Genomic DNA, 23,118 nt, shown 5'->3' on the forward strand with positions numbered 1-23,118 from the left:
ACTGAGGAGTTGGCAATACTGCTAGGCTGCACTGTCGAGTGCAGATCCACTAAGCGCTCAACACAGACAGCATCGTCAGAAGGAAAGTTGATAAAATAAATTAAAAAATTTGTATCGTTCGATACATATGCGTACCGAACCGAAAGCACTGTATCGAACGGTTCAATATCGATACGAGTATCGTTGCACCCCTAGTAAACATCTGTGACCTATATAATGAAATGATGTGTTGGATCGGTCAAAGCATTTTACTGCATAAATGACATTCAAGACATGATAAGTCATCCCACTGCTGGACATAACTTCATATTTAGGGAACATTACGTCATTTACCTCTGCTGCAACATTAGCTTAGCATTAGCAAGTGCTGCGGTGCTATGGTATTATGAGGCTCTCACTGAAAATATGTGAGTTGTGTTTAATCATTTTTAATAAACTATAATCAACTTTAGAACCATTATTGATATAATAAGACTGAAGAAGGATGAGTGATGAAACATTTCTTCCACTGAAAACGATATGTCCAGATGAACAGAATCAACTTCTCGGGATTTCCTTTGTTAGGAATCAAATGATTAAATAAAAACATTTTTTATGAAATTGCTATGTGCTATCATTAAAGAGTGGGCACGCAATGTAATAAGGGTCAAAAGCTTTGATTCAGCGCTATGACTGAATTGAATTATTGTGATTGACATGTAGAGCGCAGAAGGGATTTTTGCAAACATGCTTACACATCATAACTGGCTAATAACATGGACTGAACCACCACTCACAACCACTAGCACTTTATATAGCCTCTGTAGAAACTATCTACACCCTCACTTATCTTAACTGCACTACTGTATAGCTCTGTGTAAATAATCATTCTGTACATTCAATAATCTTTAATCCTACAACTGTTTACAACTTGCATAGTTCCCATTTCTGTATAGCTGTATATCCCAGATTCTGTAAAGTTATTTATTTCATATTCTGTATAGTTTTTCATATTTATATCCTGTTCATATCCTGTACATAGCTTGTACTCACTACAGCCTGTACATACTTATAGTTATAGAATATTCACAACATACTTCATACCGTGTACATTATAACATACCATAATAGACCCATTTCTGTAATATACTCACATATCTATATTATTGCTAATATATATTGTAATATATCTATATCACTAAAGCACTTCTGGATGGATGCAAACTGCATTTCGTTGCCCTGTACCTGTGCATGTGCAATGACAATAAAGTTGAATTCTATTCTATTCTATTCTAAAGCTCATGGTCGTCAGTTCATTGCATGGTCTGCAGTCCGCTGGTCGACCTGCCATGTCTATGTTGTTGTTCACTCCCGGTCCCTCGTTTCCTCCTTTACATGTTGGTGTGTGTGTGTGGTGGTATCAATGTTTTCCTGCGGCACCAGGCTTGGAGACTTTTTCCCGCCGTGGAGCCAGCCACACCTGAGGAGTAATCACACTCACCTGTTGCTGATCAGCCTCATCAAGGGAGCTACTTAACAGAGTAGCTGAGCTTCAGTTGACGCTGGATCTTTGCAGTCAGTTCCCCCACTACTGAAGTAAAAGTGCTTCGTGATGGCCGGTCATATAAAGTTTACTCACTGCAGCATCTGTTGTTTCCAGTAGAGTTGGGAGAAACGAGTGGAGAGAGCTGGACACACTTCTACATAGACACTGAAAGGGAGCGGAAATACTCACGGATCACAGGTAGAAGTCATGGCACGGAAGCACCATTTGTTATTCTTGCACTGTGAATAAATGGACTGTATTCTACACAGGCAGTCTTGCATTTGGGTCCTGCTTTGGCCTACTTGAGAGACCTGCTGCCCTCCTAGCCATGAGAACATCCACTACCGATCCCAGAGAAGTTCTTGGGTGAGTTGGACAAAACAGTGGGAGTTTTTACTCAATGTCCGCTTGTGTTTCGCCAGCCGAACCAAGCCTATACCTCAGACAGCTCAAAAATGTATTTTATGGTGGAGCTGTTGACGCGTCACGCACTGAAGTGGGCTCAGGCAGTACTAAAGGCTCGCCCTGATTTATCCTATAATGACTTTCTTGCCAAATTCTGTTGTTTGGCAAAGGCTTGAGCCCGGATGCAGCTGAACACAAAATGTTCAACCTTTGGCAAGGTAAGAGAAGCATGGCTGATTTCTCAATTGACTTTTGGATATTGGCAGAGGACATGGGGTTGGGAGAGAATGGACTTTCCTCAAAAGCCTCAATGAGGATCTGAAATGGGAATTAACCCCCAGAGAATTGCCTAAATCATTGGATGCATTCATTTCCATGTGTGTTAGGATGACCACATGCAGGAATATGGTGAGCAAGCTTTCTGTTTCCGACGACCCCATGCGGGGTGCGTTTCTGGGGATCAGAGCCCAGAGACGAGGGGGGCTGCTGTGGAGGAGGAGCAACCAATGCAGCTCGGCCGGGCCCAACTTTCACCCTTGGACTGGAGGAGATGGCAGTGTGTGTGGGTTTTTTTAATTTTTTCTTTTTCCCTTGGAAAAGGGACATTAGGGGAGATTATGCAGACACATGCTCTGCTCATCTGAAAGAGCAGGCACGTCAGTACAAGTAGGGATGCTGGCTGCGTTCAATACTGTTGACCATAATATTCTATTAGCGCGGTTAGAGCATGTTGTAGGTATTACAGGTACTGCGCTTCAGTGGTTTGTATCATATCTATCTAGTAGACTCCAATTTGTGCATGTAAATGGAGAGTCCTCTTCACACACTAAGGTTAATTATGGAGTTCCACAGGGTTCAGTTATAGGACCAATTCTGTTTACAATATACATGCTTCCCTTAGGCAGTATCATTAGAAGACATCGAATACATTTTCACTGCTATGCTGATGACACCCAACTCTATCTGTCCATGAAGCCAGATAACACACACCAATTAGTTAAACTGTAGGAATGTCTTAAAGACATAAAGACCTGGATGGCCGCTAACTTTCTGCTTCTTAATTCAGATAAAACTGAGGTTATTGTACTCGGCCCTGAAAAGCTTAGAAATATGGTATCTAAGCAGATTCTTACTCTGGATGGCATTACCTTGGCCTCCAGTAACGCTGTGAGGAACCTTGGAGTCATTTTTGACCAGGATATGTCCTTCAACGCAAATATTAAACAAATATGTAAGACTGCGTTCTTCCATTTGCAAACAGAACGTCCCAGGCTTAGATAATAAGACTTAGATGTGATGGATGAGAACATGGATGACCGAGCATGCGTCCAGACATTATTGATAAGCTTCAGAACATCTCAGATTCTTCATAACTTTACCATTGCTAACAAGATAACAGGTAAGGTGGCTAAATATTTTAGTGGAAGGTCACTTGATGAGGCATGGCTATGATTACTATAAAGTTATGAATAGTTTTAAGACTGTTTAGTTGTCACTAAGAAGGTTCTGCATCCTGTGGTCTAACAGATTCCATTCCCACATAACTCATCTTTCCCATTCTATAAAAGTCTTAAAGAAAGACTGGTAGTCACCCCTTTACAAAGACAGTATAATGAGTCTAGCAGTAACAAGAATTTACTACAGAAATGTTACATCCAGCATTTTTGGAACTTGAAGTTGAAATTTCTCTGCTCCTACATTGTGATTTTTTTTTTTCAGATCTGTTTCTCTTCGCTTCCCTTTTGGAACTAGCAATACTAAATCAAATAACATTTCCGCTGCGAATCAAATATTCATGTATGCAGCAAGTGTAATATATAAACTAATAAAGAACAACTTTTGACATGCAGTGTCAAAGAATATTGGTGCCCCTGCTTCTAAAAAAGAATGAAAGGTGTTTTTGCTGATTGATCGAGTAGTCTCAGCATGAAGGTCTGGAACCAGACAGAGAGGCCTAGAGAAGCTACAGTGTATTTGACCTAGATCCTCTCTTAAAGAGTATGGAGCTTCTTTTTTCTTTCCATGGACACAGAAAGCAACGTGATTTGTCTGCAAATTCAGCTCACAAGGCATTCCTTATCAAATATTTATCCTCATTTTGGATTCAGAGCTGTATCTGTGAAGAGGAGTCTGCGAGTGAGTGTACGAACATGTGCCATCCTGATTTTTGTGCATCTGTGCGTGTATGTGTGTGCACTCTTATCCATCCATCGAGCTCTTGGCTAGGCTGTATTTTGTCAGATTAAAGAGGGTCTGATGCTGAGTGTTAAGCAGCCCCCTGTCTGGTTTGGTTTCAGTGTCTATCACAATAGTAGCCATGGGAATATCGCACTCTGCTCTGCCCTCAGGTTAGAGGCATGCTGCTACTTTGCTTAATTCACTCGCTCTCTGCTCTGTCTTGGGTCTATTTATCACACTCTCTTTCTGGCAAACCAGTGTATCTCTTTCAGTTTTGTTTCTTTTTGACAAAATACTGTGCAATAATGTAGATATCAGCTCAGATCTCCAACAGCAGAGCTAAAAATACGCAGATAGCCTGATATAATCTTCTGTACCTTTGGTCTGGTGCAGATTTACACATTTATTTCTTTAATGGAGATCTTATATTGTCATATTAAGGAAACGGTGGATGCTATAGGGTGTAGCCAGGTTATGACATAAACTTATGGAGAGATCCACAAAACCCATGGTGAGGCCAATAATGCCAAATAAACTACTCAGTTAAATCCTTATCTGAAAATAAGGATTCCTGCTGGTTACATAGTGGAGGAGACGCTACAGATACTACTGTAAGAAGATAATGACAGTGCACTTAGAGGTAAATGTACAGTAGGCTGCACACCTGTTTACTTTTCACTAACTTGTACAAGCTAAACTCAAACATTTTTTCATAATTTAAAAAAAGCAACTGCTGTTTTAGTACCTGTTTTTGTTTTTCTTTTAGCACTGCCCTGCTACATACATACAGAGATGATTATATGACAAGGTGGTTAGCACTGTTGCCTCACAGCAACAAGGTCCTGAGCTCAATTCTACCATCAGAGCCGGGTCTTTCTGTGAGGAGTTTGCATGTTCTCCCCGTGTTCATGTGAACTCTCTCCGGGTTCCCTCCCACAGTCCAAACACATGCACTTAGCGGTGATAGGTTAATCGGAAATCTTATTTTTTTGTTGCTAAATGACAGCAGTGGAACTTGGTGCAGTCTTCTGCTGTGGTAGTTTATCTGCGTCCGGGATTGATGTGTTGTGTGAGATTCTCCTCACCATATCTTGGTTGTAAGGGGTGTTTTTTTTTAAGTTACGGTTGTCTTCCTATCAGCTCAAAGCAAACTGATCTGTTATTGCCAAACACAATAAATGCCTTGCTCTTCAATTTTCAGGATACTTTTCTTTATATCCAGGTCTTGTGGGATGATTGTAGACATTCCTGTTTGCTTCAGTCATCAAAATTCTGTACTGGACATTGATGTAAATGTAGGTATAGTAAGCTAGGGGGTTCTTAAAACAAAGCAGCATGTCTGTGTCATTGCATAACGCCTGAATGTCCCAAATGACCCAACCACTGTAGCCTCCTCTAGGCTGCATCACACTGCCTCTGTGATCTCTCCCCAAGGGTCCAGAGGGTTTTTCATGCCTTTGTAGTCTCAGCATAATGAATCCCACAAGTGGGGATAATAGATACACTTGTGTATAGACTCTCCTTGAAGGTATCCATGGTGTTAAACTGATTGTATGTGGGAAAAACTAAGGAAGTAATCATGAAAAAAAAATCTGTAAAAACAAAACAAGAAGCTCTCCACTTTTCCCTTTGTGTATCTGGCCAGTCTGTGTGAGAAGTGCGGCAAGTGTGTCACACTGTGGTTGGAAGCTGACAACCCCGCATTTTGTTTGGAGCTTACTAACCCCTGAAGGTTTTTGGTTCTGAATAACAGGGGTAAATGCACTGAGCAAAAGTTCCTCAGTGTGACCCAGTGTTGAAAACACACCTGGATGATTTATGTCCAATATCAATATCTTTTGCCACAGCAGGAATTAAAAGTAGGAATCCTTTCTTCATGGGAAATAAAGGTTGATTTATATCTATTAAGGGCTACATTGTAACTATTGTAGGCTTCAGAACTAAAGGCATCTCCTAAAATATGGAACTGCACAACACCAAAGACACGATGGGACTACTTGTTGGCTTTAAGGTCTCCTGAATATAGAGGTTGCTGGCAACAGTCACTGCAACACTTAATTCAGAAATTATTATTTTTTTAAATCCAGTGTGACCATGGAAGACATGCAGTGTCCTGTGCTTTCTTGTAAATGTGTTTAGGCTTTAATGAAAACCTAATTGGTTGCCTTTGTATCTACAACCTTCTCTAATGAAGATTAGGCATTAAAAATTTTAGCTGTTTATTTATTAATATCTCTGACCACAAAGCCCATAAAGTAGCATGAAGACGAAATTGTATTAAATAAAAAGGATATATATATTTTTTATCCTCAAGTAAAGAAGAGTTAGACCAAATCAAGAGAGAAATAGCTAATCTCAGCTAAATGGCTGCTAGTTGTACATATGCTGATATTATATCAATATCAGTCCTTACAGCCAAGTCCCTGCAAAAAGATATAAACTCATATTGTTAGGGGAAAACCCCTGACATTAAGGATTCAAAACTGTAGCAATCCAATATAGTCTGTGGATTTGCTGAGTCATCCAATTTCAAACTACTTGCTCTTGAAAGCTCTCGTGGCTGCATGGGATGCCTTTTGATAGGACGTGCTCATCAATCACATCGGTGATTGGGTGTAATATACTCTTAACCACGTCCTGTATCCCACTCTCTCTTATACACCGTTGCATCTTGATTTCACATTTCTTCTCCGCCTACATTTCTCTTCCTTCTTCATTCCCTGGAGTTTTCCCACACACCTTCAGATTCACACACATGCACACATTTTCTCTCCTCTGCCTCCTTCTTTTCTCACCTATACTCCCCTTTCCACTGTCAGGAGAAACCTTCACAAGCTTCCACCCTCTTCCTTTCTATCAGTCCCTCTGTTGCTTTCAGCCTCATTTTTTAAATATTACCTACCTCCTTTTGTCTGTCCTTGATTTGTAATAAGAATTCAGTGGAAGTACCATCTGATTCAGTCTCACACCCCCAGTCCCCAGCCCCCAACACGCACTAGCACCCAACACCCCTTCCTCTCATTCCAGTCTGTCATTGTATCCTAGCAACCTAACTTTAGTAGTAGTAGTAACATCAGTCTGGCATCTCCCATCAACTCGCTTGGATATTCTGCACTTTGCATTTGAATTTGTGCAGATCAATAGCATTGCTATTAATAATAGGAATAAATAAATAAATAATCCAGTTCGTTCAAGCTGTAAGAAAGTTATATGCTCTGAATTCAAGTTTTTATTGCAGCATCTTTTAAATATTTTTATGAACACATCATCCAAGATACACAGCTTTGATTCAAGCATATTCCATTCAAGTTTTGGCATTTTTACTCAGCAAATTGTAACGCCTCAACCAGGCTGAACATTGTATTATTTAAACACTGGAATTAAGCGTCATCAGAATTAGAACACATAATCCCTCCTCCAGCTTTACTCAAAATAAGATCTGCAGATTCTGGGAAAAAAATTTGAGCTTTAATTACCAGAAATGGCCTCCAACTGAGACAAGCAGTAATTCAGGGTATGCTTAGTGGGTGTGTGAAGATGCATCACTCTCACATCATCATGCTTTTCATGTGTTTAGAATTATTTTAGCATGATGTGTAAAGGCATCTTGGGAACCCTGAAAGGTGCTCAATAAATGAAATACACTTGGCAACACAAAAAATGAAAAGAAAACCCTGATAACTACTAAAATAAAGGCATACTTTTGCCCTAGACTCCCAAATGATTGAGGAAAACAAAGCAAAATCATAGCTTAAACAACTCCTTAACTGTTCAATGAAAACAAGGAGCAGAAAGTTGCAGGCTAAAGGAAAGCAGGCTGACAGGTCAGTATTAAATATCAGCATTCAGGTTCACATTTGGATGGATGGATTTTAAATGTATTACTACATTTTTGTTATTACAAGGACAAAAACACAATATTTCATGCTTACCTTTGAAAATATAGGACTTTCACCCTCAAAATAATATAATCTCTTTCTCCATACACTAAATCATTGTTTAGTGTCAAACACCTTATTTTTGTGACCTCAAATATCTTCTGTCTCACTGCTTGTACTCATCCTAGAGAGGGCAAAGTTGTATAAACAATTAAAGTGTTTTACTAATACAGAGAACCTTTAAAAGCATTGTGTGCCTTTATATGCAATTTAAGATGGTAAATCTTAGTCTGTTGTAAAGTATAGATGCCTTTTTCTGAGTGCTGCATCCTACAAAATTCAAATTCTGACCTAACTGTAGCTTTTCTCAAAAAGAAGGCAACCTAGGTCATACTGCTAACCTTAAAGGGAATATTTTTTCCTAAATAAATGTCAACATCACTGTCTAGCTATCACAGCTCCAGAAGTTGAAGCAGAATGACATCATATCCAGGTAACTTTTGAGTTAACTCAAATTAAGATTCTGTTCATCTGGACCAGCAGCTCTGTACACTGACTCGATAAGAAAAAATCGAAAACTGCTCCTCCGTCCAGATGAACAGAATCAACCTTTCAGGATGAAGTTGGTTCACTTCTTACAGGTAATATCGCAATGGTAACACATACTGTGAACATAACCTACTTTGCAACACATGTTCCAGAAGAAGAATGGCTATAGCTCACGAAGTAGAGCAGGTCAACTACTTAATCAAAAGGTTGGTAGTTTGATACTTGGCTGCATGCCAAATACCCTTGGGCAAGACACTAACCTCCAAGCTTCTATTGGAGTGTGAATGTTAGTTAGAAAGCACTCTAGGAGCATACTTCAATAGACATGTACAGAGGTGATAAGGAAGTGTTGGGTCGGTGTGATGTTAAGGAGAGAAATGGTAAGGAGGCAGTTGGTAGTGGATTTTGCAAAAAGGATAGAAATGGCTGTGATGAACACTCACTTCAAGAAAAGGGAGTGTACATAGGGTGACATATGAAAATAGAGAAAAGGTTCACCAGTCAGGCTATGTCTTGTGCAGAGGGTGCAATCTGAAAGAGATATGAAACTGCAAGGTGGTGTCAGGGGAGAATGTAGCTAGACAGCATCAAATGTTAGTCTGTAGAATAACTTTAGAAATCTGCAATAGGAAGCAAGTGAAGGCAGAAGCAATGATTAAATTGTGAAAATTGAAGAAGAATTTCCAAAGTTCTGGTGAGGTAAATTTTAAAGAAGGTGTTTGATGTATCCACTGGAAAGACGAATGAGACTTTGAGGTGGAATGAGGTAGTGCAGAAAGGTAGAGGAGAGGAGCAGTTTTTGATTTTGATTACCGGGTCAGGTATACAGAGCATGCAGTACAAACAGTGAAGGCAATGAGGTGCCGTCTAGCTGTTTTCCATTAAAATCATGTCACAGCACCTGGTCAACATCCTCCGTAAGGTGAGTCAGAGTCTATTTTCGTCCCTCTAGTTTCTGGAATGAACAGGCATTAGCTATAAAGATTAAGGGGAGTGGAGGTTTAAATCTATTACTCTTTAGCCAACTGCATTTGTTGGTCCATTGGCCTCTTTTCTGACTCTGCTCACAATGTCTTCTTTGCTGCCTTGTTTGTGCCAACGATTGCCTGAGTGGTCTGATGACTTCAAGAAGGATCAATGTAGCTGCTGAAAGTTGGTGTGGCTTCCAAATGATTTTCAGGAGTTCATTGTAGCTGTATTGCAGTGCCAGTGAAACGCAAAGAAAAGGTGGATTAGATCAAAGTTGCTAGAACTGTGCACTGGAGCCCCTCAGGGCTGTGAGCTCAGCCCAGTACTGTTCATCCTACTTACAACTTTGCCACAATGCACAGTTTGAACCACATCATCAAGTTCGGCGATAACACGACTGTAGTGGGTCTCATCAGCAAGTACGATGAATCAGCATACAGAGAGGAGGTGCAACAGCTAACGGACTGGTGGAGAGTCAACAACTTGTCTCTGAACGTTGCCAAAACAAAAGAGATGATTGTTGACTTCAGTAGAGGACTGAGAGATCACTGTCTAATTAACATTGATGGATCCTCTGTGGAGGTCATCAAGAGCATCCAATTCCTTGGTTTTCACCTGGCAGAAAACCTCTCCTGGTCACTCAACACCAGCTCCATAATTAAGAAAGCTCCTCAGCTTCTCTACTTCCTGCGGAAGCTGAGAAAAGCCCATCTCCCATCATCCATTCTCACTAGCTTCTGCAGAGGGAATATCGAGAGTGTACTGAGCAGCTTCATCACTGTCTGGTGTGGTAATTGCACCGTATTGGTAATCGGGCTTGGTTAGCCTGTGGGACTTTGGAGGCAGCTGATAGGTACTGACAGGCCAAGCGGAATGCGGCGCAGGCAGTGGCTGAAGCAAAAACTCGGGTGTGGGAGGCCATGGAAAAAGACTTTCGGACTGCCTAAGTGCTGGTGGAGCACTGCTGACTTCGACTGAGAAAATTGATTGGCGGTGGACAATGTTCCCTCTAATTTTTCATGTGTCTGAGCGAACACACAAACTCCCAGAGCGGTCCCCTGGACCACTGAGCAACAGCAGACGTGAGCACTGTGGTCACGCCAGCATCAAATCCATCCAAGTTACATGGTTTATTACAATAATCAAATTACAGCATTTACATTTATGTTAGACTACTTTTAATTAACTGCTTTAGCCCACTTACAATGAAAATTAATAAAAACCTTGTTCTTGACCTGTGTAGTATGTTAACACTATTGGAAGTAAAAATAACTTGAATTCCAATTTTGAAAACACAACTTTCTCTTTTTTATTTTTATTTTTTATAAAGCTCTGACTTGTATTATGAGTCTGTGGTCTGGGAGAGAGTCCTGTAACTCTCTGTCTGCAAAATATAGTATTTAAATGATCAATGTTGGGCAATTAATTATATAGTTACTTCTTCAAAAAAGTAACTGAGTTATGCAAACAGCAAAGTTTTTTGCAGCTGTTTACCTAAAAATGAAGCCAAGGCATTTTTTAAAATAAACATTTCAAACTATTTACAGAACAATCAGTTGTTCTGCATCAAATCTGATGCCACACAAATTATTTGTGCCACTCCAAAAAAAATTTTCTGTCCACTATGAGATAAAGGAGAACAACAGCCTAATACCTGCAGGCCTGACAACAGGAGATGTATCACTGCTGTAACACCTGTAACATTCAACAGTCGTCTCATTGTTCTGACACACACAAAAAAACTATTGACTACACTACACACTAACTACACAAGATTTGCGCTAAACGTCGCAAATGTCTCACATCTCAAAACACCGCCGTCACTCCAAAACTTCCCCGTCCTAAACAACTAAATGCCATGTTGCCATATCATTTTTTGATAGGTCGACATGGTTCATTTTTCCACCAATAGGAAAGGGTGGGGTTTTTTGGTTTTGGCTTTTCTCACAGGCGGAGAGTGCTTTCGAGTGTTTTCCTTATAAAATGCCATTTTTACCGTTTCTTCCAGCACTAAATATAAGCAACAATAGTATTCAGGAAGAAAACCAAACATTGCATATATTTTCATCTGTACATCATCTGGCCCATCCACTACCTCCACGGATTTCCTTCTCATGGACTTCCCTCCCGAGCTCCCACGGTCCCGCTCTAATCGTAAGCCAACTGGTCTAACTCAGTTTTGATGTGTTTCCTCCGCTTCCCAGCTCCCTAGTAATCTTCTCCCCCTTTCTGTTGCAGCCTCCCACGGTCCCGATTCCAGCTTTGTCGCGTCATTGTTTCCCCGGGTTTTTTAGTTCCTCGTTTTGCTCCTTTGGTTTTCCCAGGTCGCCTTTTGTTATAATAAAGTGTCATTTTCTGCTAGCGCTTGAGTCTGCGCTTGGATCCTTTTGTGCATGTGAGCCGCGGCGCATGACAGTCTGGACTCAATCTACACATGTTCACTCTTTTTCTTCAAATCCCTTGGAATCACGCTATTTAACATCATTAAAGTCCTGGTTAAGGTCAGGATAAGGTTATGGTTAGGGCTGGAATACAGGGCTGGAACGTCTATTACCGTGGGAGCGTCATTCCACTGGATTTCATCCATAACCCGGCGCGTACCATAAGAACGCGGAAGGTCTCCTTTCGCATTCCTCAGGAACACCGCGGGACGTGACAAAATGTCAGCATGTTACGCCTCGGGAGTGAGAACGGGCTCTTTTTTTCATAACTCTGGTTTTACGTGGCCTATCAACACAATTTAAAAACTGGTATAAAGTCCAAACTTTTTCCGTCAATTGTTCCGTCTGTCCTGCTCACATCTCCAATGGTTGTACACGTTGTCATTAACGTGGCTTCACTCCACATCAGCCACGCCGCTTTGCTAGCTAAAACACCGGTGTCGGCACCTGTCATAGCCTGTCAACGACGTTGATTAGCTGCGCATGTACGAATGTGAATCGCATTATTGGCTATGGGATAAGGTGGCATCGTTGTAATCCCATACGGGATCAGCCAGTCACTTACTGACTAACACTGCAAAACAGAATTGTTAAAGCTTTAATTTTAATTTCAATTCAGGTTAGATTTTTTTGTGCGCAACGCAGATTTTCTGTGCGCAGAGACCGTGCCAGCAGTGCGCAATTGCGCACGTGCGCAGCTTAGAGGGAACTTTGGCAGTGGAAGGAATACTTCGAGGACCTCCTTAATCCCACTGGCATGTCTTTCGTGGAGGAAGTAGAGTCTGGGGACAAAAGGGATGACCCACCAGTTAAAGAACTCCTTGGTGGCAGAGCCCCTTGGGTGGATGATGTCCGAGTTCCTGAAGGCTCTGGATGTTGTAGGGCTGTCTTGGTTGACACGCTTCTACAATGTTGCGTGGAGATCAGGGGCAGTATCCCTGGATTGGCAGACCTGGGTGGTGGTTCCCATCTTTAAGAAAAGGGACTGGAGGGTGTGTTACAAGTACAGAGGAATCACACTCCTCAGCCTTCCAGGAAAGGTCTATACCAGGGTGCTGGAGAGGAGAGTCCGTCCGTTGGTCGAACCTCAGATACAGGAAGAACAATGCGGTTTTTGTCCTGGCCATGGAACACTGGATCAGCTCTTCATCCTCTCAAGGATACTCACAGTCTACATGTGTTTTGTGGACTTGGAGAAGGCATTCGACCGTGTCCCCGAGGGTGTCCTGTGGGGGGTGCTCCAGGAGTATGGGGTGTCTGGCCTATTGCTATGAGCCATTCCATCCTTATACGACCGTTGCAAGAGCTTGGTCCTCATACCTGGCAATAAGTCGGACTCTTTCCCGGTGGGTGACGGGCTCCACCAAGGCTGCCCTTTGTCACAGATTCTGTTCATAATTTTTATGGGATGTTGCTAACTCCGGGTCAATAACAGGCACCACACCCGCAGTAGATGTGCTCGGTGTGAGCTCTTGCAGCAAGCTATCAAATACGGTGCATTTCTCGGCTTTAAAAAACCCCCGCTATGCGTCGCCAGGTGTTCCATCAGATTCAAGGTGTTACCTCCTTTGCACAGTATCACCTTAAAGCACTTGTTGCTGAGTTTGCATCTTTTGCTGTGAAGTACAGCCAGACTTTTGACCGCTTCGCCTTGGGCATTTTTAATCTGTAGCTCTGCTCTAAAAGAACGTACGTATCTGGGCCCGCCTACTATCCTTGGAAAGGTAAAATGATTGGCTAGAATTCAAAGTGTGTGACATCTCGGGGAAAAAAAAGCACCGAAATAAAGCACTGAAATGTGCGCTGCTTTTCGGTCTGGTTACTACTGTTTATGTCAGAACCGGTGCCGATACCGGTACCCATCCCTAGGGACGAGTTCTTGTATCTCAGGGTCTTTTTCACATGTGAAGGGAGAATGGAGCAGGAGATCGACAGATGGATTGGTGCTGCGGCAGCAGTGATGTGGACGCTGTCCCAGTCTGTTGTGGTGAAGAGAGAGCTGAGTGTAAAAGTGAACCACAAACCTAGCAGCATTATGGAAGACCCCATGCACCCCTCACACACACTCTTCACCCTGATGCCTTCTGGGAAGAGGTACCGGGGCATTCGGGCCCTCACTGCCAGACTGCAAAAAAGTTTCTTCCCCCAAGCTGTCAGACTCCTGAACACTCAGTGACTGGACTGACACACACACACACACACACACACACACACACACACACACACACACACACACACACACACACACACACACACACACACACCTTCATACATGTCACTACCAAGCACTTATCTGCACAATCTCATACACACAAACCTGCACTGTGGGGCTCACACTGTGAGGCCCAAATAAGGCCCTGTGGGCAAGCCCCATTGTGTTTTGACTGTGGGCTGTCCACAGAAAAGTATCACAGGGGCCCAATGGGGTAAAAAAAACCCCACTGTTGGGCTTTCCTGCATTAACCAACAGGTGGCCGATTAGTGTTTCTGTGGGCACCACACAAAATTGTTCCACATGTAAATTGTTATACACTTCCGACATTAACAAAACATCCCAAAATGAAACTTTTTCTTACTTACAAGTGTAGAAAATGCATCAACAAATTTTTATTTTGGCTGTAAAAGAATTCTGTTGGATAATGTCAACTTCTGTTTACACATACAGTTGTAGATTGATGGAGTTGGATAACATTTCTGTAACAGATTTAGTTTAGAATGGATGACAGAGTTTTCAAACATTAAAAATTCATTAGAACGGCATACTTCTTTCTGCTACCAGAGATCAAAACAGCTGCATCAAAGCATTATGACACCATTGCCTTAATTCTGAATGAAAGAAAGCAGACTCAACCCAAACTCAATCTCAGTCCAGTGCATTTGTCATGCAGTGTACTATCATCAATACCACACATACCATATATGATCCTCAGTACTGCTCTAAAAATGACAAAAAACTCACAATGCACGTAAATGTTGGGTCAGGAAGACTTTTAAAGAAACAGCTGATTTGGTATTTAGTACTTATAGTTCTGAGATGGAACAGGAGAGCAACAAACTCTAATGGTAGTTTGCTGCCATCTAGTGGAATATGAAGTCATTACAAACATGCTCTATGAAGGGCCATATGTAAGCATTGAAAATTTGATGTCTGTTGTTTGTTTTGTTGCTATCTTTCTAGTAGATGAAATTCATTAATTATTTATAATCAGCTGATTGTTGATCATCCAGAAAATAATTTGTATAAGGTAATAACACACGATCACAAGACATCTTTTGTGACTTTAGGGAGTAATTATTAAACATTCTTGCTACTGGTAAAAGGGGAATTTCCTATATTAGCAATGTGTAACCCAAGTTAAAAGCTGCTGATGAATCAACCAATCACACACTGCTCTATAATTCGATATAAATTACCAAGTCACTTCCTTCTCTTTATCTCACTCATGGTCATGGCACATAAGTCACAGCTAATAGGAAAAATTAAATTTAACCCAAATGACAAAATTTCATTAACCAAAAAGAATCAAAACTATAATTAACTTTACGAGCTGTGTTGCTCATCATGTCAGCAGTAGGATAAATGTTTAGTGTATGCTGCTGCGTACACTAAAACCTCAAATAACCAGGCTGAAGTCTAGTGAACAAATAGCACAGTGCTGGGTGGGAGGAACGAGAGCAAAGATTGAGATAGTCAGCTCTCCTGGGAGCCTGTCCAGCTGCACTGATTACCTCTGCCTACCACAAACCTGAAAAGCAACACAGAGAGACAGTAAGGGAAAAGGCTCACCCAAGCTAGTGTGAGCCTTCCTAAGGTGAACCTGGCCTCTTTGTCTGTGCCCTGTTCAAGGAAGGTTGTTTACCATCTGCTTCATTTGTCAGAAAAAAAAATCAAAACTTGTGCCATATTTAATTTTATTTTTTAAATGCAAAAATATATAAATCCTCTCCAGTGGACTCAGAGTCAAATAAAATAAGATAAATATGCAATCCAAACTAAGGCATAAAAATAATCTTTACTCTGTCTTCTCAGAAGGCTTCATGAGTTTTTGTACATGTGTTTCTGCATGTTTAAGTGAATGTGTCAATGAGTGAATGTGGTAGTTTGTGTCTGTAAGCCTTTAAAGGAGAATGTGGTGGTTACAATGAAGAGAAGTGAGCCTTGCCCTGTGCTTTGATGCAACGTTTTTGTGCTGCTGAACACAAGATGTTATTATATTATATAATTCCTGTGCCCAACCTAAAATCCTTCAGGTCAGTGGTTCAGAGTTTTACAAGCCCATGTACATTTTTATTGGCTTGTAAAAAAAAAAAAGCTTTCATTTGTATATTTTAAATATTAACACACTTTAATTGAGGCAGTGATTTCTGTTATTTCACTTTCGATCTGTTAAATGTCATGAAAAACCTCAAAATAAATCTGGTCTAGTACACCTCATGCCCTGATTTAGACTCACCCCTGTTTGCTGCAGGTGTGCATCATGTAAACAGCTGTATAATTTAAACATATTATCAGAATAAGTTAACTGTACATCTGCATATTGTAATACAACTTCAGGTTTTTTTTTTTGCTGTGTAACACAAAGAGTGGTGGATAGAGCAGCTAAAAGGTGTGTTTGATAATGAACTAGCTTTTAAAGGTTTTAATGGTGGTTACAGGAGCGGTGCTGCTGTTTTAGATGCTAGAAACAGGTTTTCTTTGATTCAACCTGAGCTCACTGTCTCAGTAACAGCTCCATCTGTTAACACAGACACATCAAGTATAAAAGGAAGCTTAGGTTTCTTTCTATGGTTCTGATGTTCTCAATTGTTCTATCCCGTACTTATAAAACTGTCAGCCTTTGTTTGAGCCAGTTGTGTATTTTCACTTTTCTCCTCTGTGTAAAGTGAAATAAAAACTCATCTAAAACAGACAAAGATCCTTTGATCTCTTTTCCTTCAAAGAACCTTCAAAGATGACTTGAGCAGCCCATGCCTGTGTTTATACACTGTTCTTATTTTTTTCCTATTATTTGTATGTAAACGTTGACAGGGCACAGGAGATTAGTTCCAGTCTTTTATGGCATTTACACCTTCTTGTACAATTACAAGACAGCCAGATGAGCATGGAAGAACATTGCCTTATCTGAAGGTTTATGTGCAGTTTTTTATGCAGTTTTCTATGCAGTGTGTAGTCAATGCATAGTATTGCTGTTCTTTTCACTCTTTTACTGACATAGTACTGTGCACCAGTCTGTTCCAAGGAGTCAGAATTTCTTGCACTTTTTAACGTGGTCTTGAACAATAGTTTCCAGCCTTTCTGAACTCCTTAACAACATCTTGTCTTTGGATATTGATAACTTTTTCATTTGTTTCCAGCTCAGTCTATCCTCTATCCATTTTCAGGGGATGTTTTAAAATCAAGAAATAACAAAAAAAATAAAAAATTTTAAATACCCAAACACATTGCCAATGCTGTTAAAAGCATGCATTGGCTGCAGTGTTTCAAACTGAAAGTAAAACTGAAAGTTTACTTCAGTTTTTCAAACTGAAGTAAAAATGAATGAATAACAATCATAAAAGCTGGCAATACAACAATAGGCATAATCCAAACTGAACTATAATGGACTCTAAAAAACTTTGAAATATTATAACTTAAAATATTTCTTTAGAAAGACATATTATGTTGCATATTACAGCAGCATAAGGTCTATAGTTCAGCTTTGGCTTTGTTGAAAATTAATTAATTTGTGCCATATTTATGTTAATCATTTCCTATTCAAAACAGCAAAGTTGACAAAAGACAACACAAGACAAAGTGTTGATGCTGGGGACTCATTCAGTTCCATAAATATGGAAGCTTGTTTCTCTTTGAGTTAGGTATCTCAAAATTTTAAGCTAATAAGACGAAATTTTGAGTTAGCTCTGCCAATCAGGAGGCTTCATGAAGGACATCATTTCCTCTTTACCCTGAAGTAAATGGCGCAGATGCCTACACACTCACAACTGGATAGTGATAGCATCAGTATAGCATACGTAAACAAATTAGCACCAGGTTCTTCAGCTTTGAATGTCTTGTACAACTGTATAAAAGTTCTGAAATCAGTGTGTTCATGTCCAACAATTCAACATGATGCTCTGCATCTTTTATGGAGATGAAACTGGTGAAATCTTAATCTGGGAGTGATGTGTTGAAACTGAAACTGTTTAAATAAATTTGTTTATTTACAGTTTCACAACTTAGCAATAATAAAATTAATAATTTCAGACCACTGTTAGGAAATAAAATATATAATCTGAATGCTGATTCGTGTGTTTTATGAGAGGCCCAGACTTCAGTGTAAAACTAGGTTGTAGGCTGACAGGAAATTACATGTTTTTGCAGAGTGTGCTTTTGCAGCTAGAAAGTGTGTTTTGTGTTCAGGTCTCCATATTCCAGAATATGTAAATTAAAGATAATTTTTTAAAGTAAAAAGACCACTTTTGAGCCGTGTCTTTCTTGGCCCTAAAGAATCCAAAAGAACCAGAATTTAATACTTGGTGCCAGTGACCCGGATTCTTGTGCGGCTGAGGGTTCTAATTTGGACCTTAAGGTGCGATCTGATACGAGGTGGACAACAGACCGGTCTAAAAGAATAATAGGTAAGCGCAAGCCTGTTGAAAATTGTGCACACTGGATGAATTCTAAATTAGTTGTCCACTGAATTGAAGATTGTTACCATTAAATTGGCTCAGTAGTGGAAATTAAACTAAATTATAAAATCTGTTAAGTAGATTTCAGGTGACATGTCCATGATAATTTTGGGTAATTTGGGATAAATAAAAGTAAAGTTTGGGCTTATTTGGTGAAAGCTCATTGTTGTTAATACTGGGGTGGATTTTTAATTGTTGTGACGTATGTTAGAAGTTGGTGTGTTATGTGTGCGTTACGTCAGCCAAGAAAAGAGATTAGATTAGGACATTTGGTCAGGGAATTTTATTCCCACATTGATTATAGGGTGGGACCCGGGCATCAGATAACAAACTGGCGGTTAGAGTCCACAGTGATGCTTCCAGAATTATTTAAATTGTAGGACGTTTCTCTAGGGGTGCAAAATGTTCTGAATGTTATGGCTCCATCTTGCGGCGGACGCGCTGCAATTTCCTGCGACGACAGCGTCATTTGGGTGATACCCGCGACAGGTAGGGACAGTCATTAATAATCAGTGGTCAAGCACCACTTTTATTGCACGGTTTGACCGACAGGGGCGCGGCCCCAGCCGTGACCATTTAATGTGATTGACAGGTAAGCTTTAAGTAAAGCTGTAAGGCGCAAGTGGGATACTTAGACGCTGGAGGTGGAGCTTCCTGTCGAGCCGCGGGAAGCGGTTATAAATTAATTAGGGCCTAGAAATTTGACCGTTATTGGAGAGGGCGTTCCCGAAGCGGGGTGATTGACCAGCAGGGTGGGCGAACCTGGGCCTTAGAGGCTTTTAAAATGGTCGAAAAGTTAAGTGTACCGGTACTAAGGTTTTGAAGATGAAGTGAAGATGTAATATGGTAATGGAAATCATTTATCTTGGCAGTTAGTGGCAGTCTTTTGTTATATATAAATGTGTGAATGTATAAATGGAGTGTAAAATTGTTATTTGGATGAATGAAAGGTGCACATTATGTTGAGAGAAAAAGGGCTTGGTGCATGTGTGAGAGACGATTTATTTTATTTTATTTTTTAAGGAAGTTTTGGGGGGAGTGTAACATGCTGATGAAAGTATTGCGTGGATGATGCTACGAAACTGAATTGAAAGAATGGTGACATGTGTGGAAAACTGTCCTGATGTCCGAAAGAGTTCTGCTGAGCACGCTGAAGATTGTGAAATAAGGGTGCATTGTTTTTAGATCAAGACTTAGCAGAATTACAGAGGGTTTAGAGACTGTAAATACTAAAATAACAAGAGTTCGATTAGCCTGTAGAAACAGGAAAGAGAGAAACAGAAAAATATGAGTCTGTGTAGTTGTGTGACAGGAAGCTGTGTGTGTGACAGGAACTTTGCATGACCATAAAAGGAAACTGGCTGGTGTGTGAAGTGTGCACCCAGAGAGAGAGAGAAGAGTTAAAATCTAGGCAGATGAAGCTAATGGATGTCTTGAGAAAAGAAATGAAAAGGATATTAATTGAAGGTTTTAGTGTGTCAATACAGGTGGATTCTTCTCAACCTGAAAACATGAGTTCAGCGGCAAAAGCATAGAGTAACAGAATTGGGATGAAAACAGGCCAGGCTTTGGCTTAAAATTCGACAGCTTCACCTCTCATTGTCTCCTTATCCTGAGAAGAAGCTTAAAGGACAGTCAATCTCCTGATGAAGACAGAAGACAGACAGAACACCGTGTACTTGAAGAATTAATAGCAAAAAGACAGTGCAACTGAACTATAACACTGACGACTCCAGCAGCATCATGTAAGAAAATACTTGATGGAACATGCTTACATTTATCAAGGTGAATACATGAAATAAATTGGTATTTTTGGCCGGAGAGAGAGAAGTGGGTCGTTTAAGCACTGATGATAATAAGGAAAATGTCTCAGTTTTGTTATTTTTAGGTCCAAAGCAGACCTGGATCAATTTTCCACATGCGGCGGTCGGAAGAACGTTATAGGTTAACACATAATTAGTTGGTAAAATAGATAATGGTAAAATATAGGATAATTAAATAAGGTGGTCAGGTCTGTTCAGAAGTACAGAGTTGGACAAGAAATTTATAATTTAATGAGGACACGTTATAACGGGTTTATATCTTATGCTAAATCTAAGTATGTTAAAGTGCTTAAAGGGGAACATTACTGTGTGCAAATTGTGTGGCTTTTAACAAGATTTTCTGTGAAATTATGCCAGTTGACCTCGACTCTCAGGACGCTGTGGAATCTGAGGCCAACCAACGAGATATGATGTGGGGAAAATGAACAGCGAGAGTGATTTTAAGTCTGATTTCAGACTAAGTATTAGTCAAACAAAGAGTATAGCAAAACTTTTGTGGCCCTGAAGTTCTAATTCCCATAACATATCGATAGATTAATAAGCAACATTTTCTGTGTTTAAGATCTTTGGGGTTGTTGTTTGAGTGATGGGTTGATTGTGTCAGTGAGGTTTGGGTTGTTTTCTTATTTTAAAGAGAGGGGGTTTTAGTAAACATGGGCCCTTTAACATTGTAACAGTGCACTTAGAGAAAACCTGTCAGGTGATTATGTTTTGTGTTTTGATGAGCTAATAATCAGCTCTCTTTTTTTTCTCATTTTTTGTAAGCAGGCCTGCAAGATTGAATTAACAGTGCTGAAAATCTTTTCCAGATTACAACTGGCTGAGGAGAAGGCCACCTGTGGGAACCTGGGAGTTCCGGTCTAAAAGGATTGCCGCGTGTCAATCCAGACCAAAAATGATAGACAATTGTTTTTCTTTTGAGTGAATGTGTGTAATTGAGTGAATGAGGGTTAGCATGAATAAAGGGGGACAAACAATTGACTCTGTTGGGGAGAGAAAGGGAATGCTTTGCAGACTTAATGTTTTGGCTGCTGATTTTGGGTTGCTGATGTTTGCTTTAAGAAAATTCTAAAACAAAAGTAATATTTATGAGTCACATAGGAGATTGCTAGACTTTTCATGTAAAATGCAGTTATAGAATAACAAACACTTGTCGAAGTGACCAAGGTTTTTTCCTTTAAAGCAGGAGCAAAGTAAGGAAAGCACATATATTTTGGTTAAGTCTGGTAAAGTATAATTAGAATGTACTGTTACATTAAGAAGAGCAAAATGAAATGAAAATATGCTGTATCAAGAACATGTTATAACCAGTGTTGGTCAAGTTACTTGAAAAAAGTAATCAGTAACTAATTACTGATTACTCCCCCAAAAAAGTAATCCCGTTACTTTACTGATTACTTATTTTCAAAAGTAATTAATTACTTAGTTACTTAGTTACTTAGTTACTTTTTAAAAACACGATTTACAACCTGAAGAGGTGATAAAGTGATAGATCTTTCAGCCCAATTCTACTTTTTCTACATAATCCATCATACAAAATGTAATCAAATGGAAAAGTCTCTTTTTTTAACTTGTTTTATCAGTTTTAATCTTTTAACTTTATGCATCAAGCAAAACATTTTATTATATGCAACATTCTCTGACTTGAATAAATTAGTTTAACATTTAAACCTATTTTCTACACATTCCAGCACATAAAATAAAATATTTTTTGTGTTTTCACTCACTCTTTCAAACAGATGCAAGTAAAACACAGCAGAAAATAAATAAAGTCAAAGACTCAGCGGTCCTTTTGCTCTATTTTCACCTGTAAAGCAGGAGCAGGAGCAGGGTAGGCGGAGGGTTACCCTGGTGCAGGTGTGCTGCGGTCAGTTGAAGAATCCGCACGAGTGTCTCTGTGAGTTTCCCATCACGTCGTAGCTACTCGGTGCTTGCTCGGAAGTTTAGGGGTTTTTTTCGCTGTAAAAAGAAGTTTTCTTCCCACGCACGATGGACGCTAATGTTTTTGTCACTTTTTATGGAATCAAACTCAAAGTAAGGTCAGTACTTCCACACTTTAAACGCTGCACGCTCATACTCTCTCCCGCACTCGATATATTATCCATTGTTGATCTGCAGACAGCTGCTGTCACCAACGTCGCACTTGCTTACGTCACTGTCATGAGACATTCTCGCAAAAAAAATCACGGTTTTAGTAACGCAGTAACGCAGCGTTCCTACAGGAAAGTAACGGTAATCTAATTACTGATTTTGCAATAGTAATCCCTTACTTTATTCGTTACTTGAAAAAAGTAATCAGATTACATCTCTGGTTATAACACAGGAAATGTGAGTTTTAAAATGAAGTTAGTGTTAACACACAGGTGTTGTTTCTAGGCAGGTTTGAGTGGAGCCAGTGGTGTAAAAGATTTAACATGATGATTAGACTGATTTTCTTCCTAAATACAGGTTTGGAGGCCCGGGGCAAATATACCCTAGAGGAGAATTGCTGAGAGTTTTAGAGAAATGATTTGACTAAGCTTTTGCTGTCAAGAAGGGGCGATTTTGAGTTTAATTTGAAATAAGGGGCTTTATCAAGGGAGCTTGATAATTTAGCTATGATAAAACTTACGCATGAGTAATTGCTTTTAGGCTTAAACTTAATGGATTAAAATGTTTGCTTTCTCTTTGATCTTTTAGTA

At 40.0% G+C, this 23,118-nt stretch overlaps 1 long non-coding RNA gene across 1 annotated transcript; it reads left to right on the forward strand.

Moving 5' to 3' along the window:
- The first annotated feature begins 1,559 nt into the window (after positions 1 to 1,559).
- On the forward strand, positions 1,560 to 21,387 carry LOC145428363 (uncharacterized). The gene is made up of 3 exons (XR_013908651.1): positions 1,560 to 1,723; positions 1,795 to 1,891; positions 21,247 to 21,387. It is a non-coding gene; the product is annotated as an uncharacterized LOC145428363 (long non-coding RNA).
- The last annotated feature ends 1,731 nt before the right edge of the window (positions 21,388 to 23,118 follow it).

The sequence above is a fragment of the Astatotilapia calliptera genome, chromosome 4 (genome assembly GCF_964374335.1).
Source record: "Astatotilapia calliptera chromosome 4, fAstCal68.1, whole genome shotgun sequence".
Lineage (NCBI taxonomy): Eukaryota > Metazoa > Chordata > Actinopteri > Cichliformes > Cichlidae > Astatotilapia > Astatotilapia calliptera.